Genomic DNA, 8062 nt, shown 5'->3' on the forward strand with positions numbered 1-8062 from the left:
CGCTCCCACTGCTCGAATTGCAACAGGCCGGGCGGGGATTGGCGGAGATCAAAAAAGGGGCGGGGCGAGGCAGCGACCGTTTAAAGCGCCCCCGGGCGGGGAGGTGTGCGTGCCTCGGGAGCGTGCCCCGCGCCACGGGAGCGCGCCCCGCGACGCGCTGATGGAGCGATGGCACCGCAGGAAGCGGCGGGAGGAAGGCGGCAAACAAATCAGATCTAAAAGCGGCCGCAGAGACGCTTGTAAAGTTGTAATGAGAAAAGCCCGAATATATTTGCGGGTCGGGGGCGGCTGGGGAGAAGCTCGCACCGGTGGTCATAGCAGCTCGTCCCGTTTGGATCCTGATGCGCTCGGGAAAAGAAAAGGCTCCTTGCCCCTGCGCTCGGGAAGATGAGCAGCGTTGCAGCAGGTGGATGCTGCTGCCATCATCCTTGTCTCCTGCTAATCAACTCAGCTTGGGAGCCCCAAAATATTGACTAATCCCTCAGGTTGCACCGAGGTGACAGTGCTGGTACTGGCTGGGCAGGGAAATGAGCCAGCCCTGGTCTTCAAGGAAGCACTGAGAGGAGCCCAGAAATGTCCTACTAAAGCCACACAGCCTTCCAACCCTCCCTTAAGAGAAGTTTTGATCTCCATAGCATATTAGAGATTTTGGCATGAAAAGCAGTCGGGTATTGTAATAACACACAATAAAACACCAAGCAGATATCATTCATAAGAGATGTATAAAATGAGTTAATGATATAGCTGAGCAAATTCTTACTACAGTATGACAAATATCAGCCAGAAGTGCACAATTCCCAATTCACTATCTATATCCATGACTGAGAACAGATGGAGGAAAGCCTTTAGCTGATCTAAACTTGGCTCAACCCACCCTGTTTACTGATGGAGTTTCCATGAGCAGAGAAATTAGAGCTACTGGTTGCAATCACCGCAGAACCTCAGCCTGCTGATTCAGCTTACATGTTGGAAAATCTGGCAAGGACACCTGTCCTTACCTGAGCAGATGCAAAGTCATGCCCATACAAGCACCAAAGGGTGGCAAGGGCTCCGGACAGGGGATATTCCCCCTTGGAAGTCACTAAAGGTCACCGACAGAGCAGCTCTTTGCAGGGGAAGGCAGCAGCTTCCATTGTCTGTTCAAAACCTGTATCTGCAGGTGCCCTCCTCTGCCAAGATGCAGGTTGGGGGTGTGTTGGTTATTGAAAACTGAAAGCAGACAGAGGAGTGGGTTTACATACAGTGATACAGGAGATGTTTCAAAGTGCTCTCCCAGGGCCCAGCTTGCACAGTGTTTGCACTGGTTACTGGCTGAGCACTCTGAACAGTCAGGAGGAGAGCTGGCAAGCTGAACAGTAATCTTTGTAAAGAGCTAATAAGGACCCAAACAATTCCCATTAGGGAACTGAAGAACCATCTGCACTCTAGCATGAGGCTGCCTATGGCATCCACAGCAAGACTTGTATGTCTTGGCTCGATATTTTGGAATCCAGCACCAGAGAGGCTTAGTCATATGACAGGGTTATTTGCATCATTATGCTGCCGGGTTCCCAGAGAAGTTTTCACAATGCGCTGTAAGAGGAAGGGTTTAAACAAGTAGAACTGAAGCAGAAACAAAGGACTGTACTGCCTCTGCATGTCCCTTGTCACCGCGTGCACGTGGTCTGCAGAGTGGGAGGAGGGTGGCAGGCAGTACTGTACAGAACTTTGGGCTAATAAAGCACACTCACAAAAACTGCAACATCAGTACAAAATGGGCTATTTTGCAATATAAAAACAAGCTAAGACAGCTGAAATCCTGCATCGCAGCTTAGTAGAAGCCTGATTTTCCAGGCTGGTGATGTGCAAGGCAAGCCCAGCACTCTATCTCCCCTGAGGATTTTACAGAACTGCTGGTTTGCACTGGACTAGGGAACAGTCACCTCGCCCCAGCCAGGCAGTGATTGATTCCCTGTGAATTCGTGCCTGCAGGCACTGTAAAACTGGGTGTTGGCACTCCAGAAGTGACCGCTGGTAAGCAGAGCAGCTGTTGAGGAAGCAGTTCCAAACCAACCCAGGGAAAAGTATTGTGGTTCCAGACTGAGCTTTTTAAAGGAGGTGAGCTGCTACCACTCAAAATAATGTCAGAGTATGGCACAGTGTCCTATTTTCAAAAGTCTATATAGAAAAATAAGGCCTGACTTTTTCATGTATTCTGTTTCTAAGAGGAATTATTGAATGCTTGTAAGGGCCAGGTGCTGCTCCCAGTCAAACAAGGAGTGTAACAAGGAAGGCAAGTTACAGAAGAAAATTCGAGAAAATTTTGGTGTCTCTATAAAATCAAAGCTATTTTCACTGTAAAAATAGCCAAGGAATCTTAAATTCTATTTTGACAACCTTCCAAAGTTCAGGACTTGCCAGGTGCTTGCTCCTGTGGGAATTTGTAATCACTTTAAACCAAGAGCAGCAAATTCCATTGGAAGCATACTGTCCCAGAGCAGTCAGTCCCTACATCTGGAAATAGGAAGTAAAAACACAGCAAGTGGATTTTCAAACGAGGAGGTGATCACCAAATTACAGCGCTGGAAGGGACACTGAGAGGTCATCTAACTCCATCCCTGTGAAAGCATCTCTGTCCCATCTGTTTTACCTCTTAAAGACCTCCCCAGTGTAGGCACCACAGTCTTATCCAGGAAAGATGTTCTCTTCTCATGATTCACTCTTTTTGCCTTTAGAAAGTTTCCCCTAACGATCAGCCTGCATCTGTTTTACCATAATTTACATGTACTTCTCATCCTCCCCAATAGAGACAAAGAAAACATTTGTTCCTCTTGCTCCTGCCACAGCCTTTTAGATGCATGAAGATTTCTCATGTCACTTACTACATTCCCCAGAATTAAAACTCCATTTTTTCTCACCTGTCCTCCTAGTTCAGATTGAGTGAGGCTCTGCTGATCCATGGTGTTCCCCTCTGGAGGCTCTCACTTTAATCCATGTCTTTCCTGAATTTCTCTGTGCAGGAACAGCATACAGCGTGTTCCCAGCTGCAGCCTTATCAGTATGATGCAGAATGGAAGGAGCACTTGGTGTGCCCTGCAATCATCCCTCCTGTTTATACATTTTAGTGTGACATTTACAGTGACAGAGGATTTTTTTGTTTGTTTTTTGCTTCCCACATACGTGGCAGTATTTGTAAAAGTCAAGGCCACAACATGAAACCAAACTGCCACTGAAGCCCCTGAAATGCTCTCCATTAACAGGAACTCTTTTCTCCTGTCTACAAGTGTTTCTCTTAGAAGTCACTGCATTTGAATTGCCATCTGCTGTAAGCAACTGAATTGGGATCTTGATGAGTTATAGCCTTGTTTTCTCATGCTCACACTTACTTGGACAGCTAAACCCTTTTTTTTTTAATGTAAAAGTAATCTGTGTACGAATGAGCTGCTAAGCACTTCCAAAAGAAGAACTGTTTTCAGAAGAAACTGAAGGACTAGTCTAGTCTACAGAGGTCTTAAAATTTGCTCTCTTCTGCAACTGTTAGCAGGAAGACTTGTCCAATTCTGGATCACTGACTTCCTAAGCAAGAACACAAGCATTCAATCTGTGGTTCAAATGCAAGGCAGAAGTCACTAAGCATTCTCCTGATGCAAGTGATTATTCACTGCATAGGCATTTGAATAGCTGTAATATTTATGAAATGATGTATTCAACCCCTTCCACCACCTCTGAACACACATGCACACCCTAACCCGGACCGATGTTGTGTGCTGAGGTGGGAGCTGAGTTTCAAATGAATTGCTGGTGGTGTTTGTTTGCAAGAAAACAAATACAAGTCTAATTCACTTGAAAAAAAACTTTCTCTTGGCTCACTAAGTAGAAACTGTAGGTAAAAACTTCTGCAGTCGAAAAGGAAAATGAAAAGCCAGCTTCTCAGGCCAGTGAGTTTTGATCACGTAGATCAACGTTTCTAACCCTTCACACTGAAAAGATAAGTGTTCTGATAGGAACTAATAAGGAAGATTTCTCTGGGGCTACATGCAAATCTGCTGAGTGTTCAGTATAGACTTTAGCATTTGGAACTATTTTAAGAATAAGAGAGGCTCTGGGTCTGTGCATACACACTGCAGACAATTTCACTGCTCACAGATTTTGCCAAGCAGTAAAATATAAAGTTGCAGCTGGGTTTGCTGCTATGACTCAGGACCGTGGGCATACGAGAAGCTAAAGAGAAGCAGACAACTTTCACTTCACTATACTGTAACATTTTAAGCAGAATTAACCCAAACCAAAGGCTACACAAGTGCAGAAAACTCTCGCCCAAAATGGTACATTATGCTAAGGGCTGGGAAGAGTAGCCCGGCTGAGTTTCACTTCATGCTTTAGGAACAACACTTCAAGTGTGTAAAGAGGTGTGAGGTCATCCAAAGCAGTCAGACAAGGGCTTGTCAAGGAAGAAAATTTAGATATGCAAGAACACCATACTCAGATGAAGTACTAGACTGCTGGCCTACAATTAATACATTAACCAAAAAATCACAAGCACAGCATTTCCTGTACTCAGACAGTCCCCGAGAAGGACCAGAGGGAAGGGATTCAGATGTACCTTGGTGAAATGTAATGGCAACTCCTGCAAGGTCATCATTGAGGGACTTCTTTGGTTCTTCATCTAATTTGGGCTATACAAGTTCCTGACAAGAGCTGCCTGTAAAGCTGAGACTGGTTTACTCCACGTAGCACACATTCAGGTCTGAAAGGCACATTTACTATTTGGAGTTTGGATTAAGGGAGAGCCTGAGCTATGTTTTCTATGCTTGTTGTTAAAGCAACAGCTTTTTACTCCTTTAATGAAGTGGACAGAGCATCTCCCTTGTGGTGTTGCCTAGAAATAACTGACAGCCCCAAATCTCAAACAGATTTGGAAGTTTCCTTCAAACTTTTAACAATGGCTAGGTTCTCTTTAGCAAAAGGCTGTGTTGTCCTGGTTGAGAAGCTTATTGCTTTACTAGAGTTACTGGGACTGTTCTTTGACAAGCTATAAAAAAGACTCTACCTATGTGCAATCCAAATTCATCCCTGTTTAGAGAAGTATTAATAAAAAGGGAAAAGTAAATCAATGAGGTCACTTTATTGATCTTGAGAACGTCGAACTACTATTAATAAAACATGTTGATATTGTTTTATGGATAGGTCAAAGTCCTGGTAAGGGTGTGTTTGCCATTCTAATTTTTGTGCAGTTTCATCAACAAAGTATTTGCTATTGCAGTATTGTAGTTATTCATCTCCTGTTTTCCTCCCCCACAGCCAGAACATCTGCTAAACGTTTCTGAATCCGAGCTTGTTGGGATAGGGCCCATTACTTTTCCATATTTATGAACTGTGTGGTACACTGGCACTCATTCAGCAGCCTGCTTCCCAAGGCTCATGCGCGAATGACATCAGCCGCTGTGGGTTTGTGTGCAGGAGATCCACATGTGCAGGGGTCACACAGGGGGCTGCAAATCTGCTGGCGTCCAGAAGTACTTGAACTACCCTGCTGCCCAGGAACAGAACTATCGACTGACATTTGAGTGATGCAGGGATGAGGAAGAGGAACAAGAGGTATTTATGCCATCCTCTGGAATGGTGATGGAGAGTAATGGGCTAAAATTGAATGAAAAGAGTTGTATCTGACTCCAGAAATATCATCAAAATATTTTTCATTTAGGTCAAAGAGGCCAATAAACAAAAGCTACTATGCTTGTGTTAGTTGTAACAGGCAGGACAAAGCAGAACACAGGACTGGTTCTGGGGATGGAAAAAGGAACACATAATTAATTTCTGACTTCTGTTTTCCCTCTGTAGTAGCCCAGCCTGTCATGCCAACACTCGCACAGGCACAGCTTTATGCTATTTACACGCTGAGGGGAGTGTGCTGTGCTGCTGCTGTGCAGGGCCCTCACACACGTGACTCCCATCACACGAACAGAAGCTCTGCTCACAAGCTGCCCTTGTGTGCCTGGGCTGAGTGGACCTGTCCCTGTTTGCCTTCCCAGCTGCCTTGCAAACAGTGCCTTTCCAAAGTCGAGGATGGAGGATTTTCAAACCTCGTGAGAAACAACGTCCCCCCATCTCTCAGCTGTGAGAGCCCCGAGGACCATTTGTCTGCCTAAATGCATGCCAGCGACAGACCCCAAGCACAATCACAGCCTAATAGTCTTAATGAGATTACAGCTAGAGATGCCCCAGTGCTGCCGTCTGACTAAGGAACAGAACAAGCACCAAATGCATCTGGAGAAAAAAAAAAATCTCCTTGGCTTTCATGTGAGCAGGCTGCAGGTTGATCAGGATTTCAGATCTGTGGTGTACAACCTTTGATTTCTTTTCCTTTATAATTCCCTATAATTTTTTATGTTTTTGCATTGCATTTCTTTACAAAGCAATGTGTTCTTTTCACAGATGTCTTAAGTTTCACTAATATTTTTCAGGACATGATTTAAACCCGATGATCACACTGCTCAGTAACATGACTACATTTATAGATGCCTATTGTTAGCCGTGCTAGATTGATCTCTCCCATGGCTACTGTCTGTATGCTTGACTGTGACACCCATGTGCTACGGGGGAACGTGGTGGATCTTTGCCAGTATAATAAGTCCTTTTATCAGCAGTTTATCTGGAGCATCTGTTTGTCTCATCAGAATGAAATTGCTTGTAACTCTATCCTACGCAGGGCAAATACTCTTTCTGCACCTGTTCAAGCACTTGATTTACTTACTGCTTAAATTCTTAATCTCAACAAAAACAAATAAGTCAGCTTGTACAACAAAGACTCGTGAATTAAATGGAAAAGCTGATATAGGAACATATCAGCTGGCTAGAGCATAAAACCTGGTATTAAGGTACAGATTGTGCAGTGCTCACTGCAAACTGCAGATCCTGCCCTGCAGATCTCATCGAGCTTCCTGCAAGAAACCTGCTGCTAAAGGCAAGGCTGCAGCTCCTGCAGGAATTCATGCCTAGGACAAAAAGGCAGTCATAGTGCATCCATGGATTTTGCATGAAGCCTAGAGCTAGCACAAAGGAAAATTCCTCCCCTTAGACACAAGAAACCCCAGAATTTACTAGTCAATGACAAACAATAAATAACATTTGCAGCAGAAGGTAGGAGAGGCTGGCTGGGTCAGTACTCACAGAGCGAGGCTGCGGGAATGACCTTCTTCTCACATGAGTCAACTCCTCCCCGACAGGTGCTCACAGCTCGCCCGCCTCTGCAGGGGCAGGCACCTAAATTAGAGCCCCCTGGCCACTCCTCGTGCCCTGCCTCCACACGGGTTTCTCTTTGGAGGGCTCCTACCAGCAGTATTCTCCTTCTCTACGCTCGCGAGGTAAAGCCAACATTTAAAAGAAATGGGATCTCGGATGCAAATCTCCTTGTGTGAGTCTTTGCCAAAGCATCTCGCCGAGTCTCGAGGAGGCTGTGTGATGATGGGTCTGGCTGCCAAGTCGTCACTGTTGCCACAGTAACGGAGCAGTGGTCCCCTGTGGCTTGCTAAGGGAGCGGCAATGGGAGCACAGAACGGATGCATTGCCTCCTCCTTCGAGGATTCCTCTGACCTGGGTAATCCACACATTTCTTTAAAAAGGCTGTTTTATACAGAAGGTATTTCCCTCACACCCCCCATACACCCCCCTCCCGCCTTGGTTACTCCACTCACAGAGCTCTACAGCATCTTAAATCTCGTTTCTGTGGTATAGGAAAGCTGGCATCACCCCCAGAGAGACGCTGGCTTCCCCTGGGAAATACAATGACTTGTGAAAAGAGGAATAAAGAAACGTTGTTTTGGTAAATATCTGACCATGAGCACACGCTCACCAGTGTTTGAAGAAGTGCTGGGACAGCGCGATATGATCTTGTCTTTGTGAGCAGGTGAATGAGCAGTTGAGGCAGCAAGAGGGGATTTCTCTGCCAAGCGTTTCTCTGCCAACACGACCGAGCACAAGTGTGTCTGAGAGGCCCTGTTACAGCTACGGGGAAGCTCAGGGCCCGCTGAATTCCTTTGTTCCTGTCCCCTCAACTGAAAAGTTTTGGCGCTGCCAGTTCTGA

The 8062-nt window shown here is 45.6% G+C and overlaps 1 protein-coding gene across 10 annotated transcripts in view; it reads right to left on the bottom strand.

Annotated features, from left to right (window-relative positions):
• Positions 1–7484, bottom strand: part of MICAL3 (microtubule associated monooxygenase, calponin and LIM domain containing 3) — a 159656-nt gene extending 152172 nt beyond the window's left edge. For 2 of the 10 annotated variants that reach the window (XM_017726254.1, XM_017726255.1), the window contains exon 1: positions 7150–7482. The gene's annotated coding sequence lies outside the window, so the exon portion shown is untranslated. Of the gene's footprint in view, positions 1–7149 lie in introns of all 10 variants that reach the window. The other 8 variants (XM_017726260.1, XM_017726258.1, XM_017726253.1 and 5 more) reach the window with 7 other exon arrangements.
• Positions 7485–8062: the final 578 nt, after the last annotated feature.

The sequence above is a fragment of the Corvus brachyrhynchos genome, unplaced genomic scaffold, assembly GCF_000691975.1.
Source record: "Corvus brachyrhynchos isolate BGI_N302 unplaced genomic scaffold, ASM69197v1 scaffold191, whole genome shotgun sequence".
In the NCBI taxonomy this organism is placed as follows: domain Eukaryota; kingdom Metazoa; phylum Chordata; class Aves; order Passeriformes; family Corvidae; genus Corvus; species Corvus brachyrhynchos.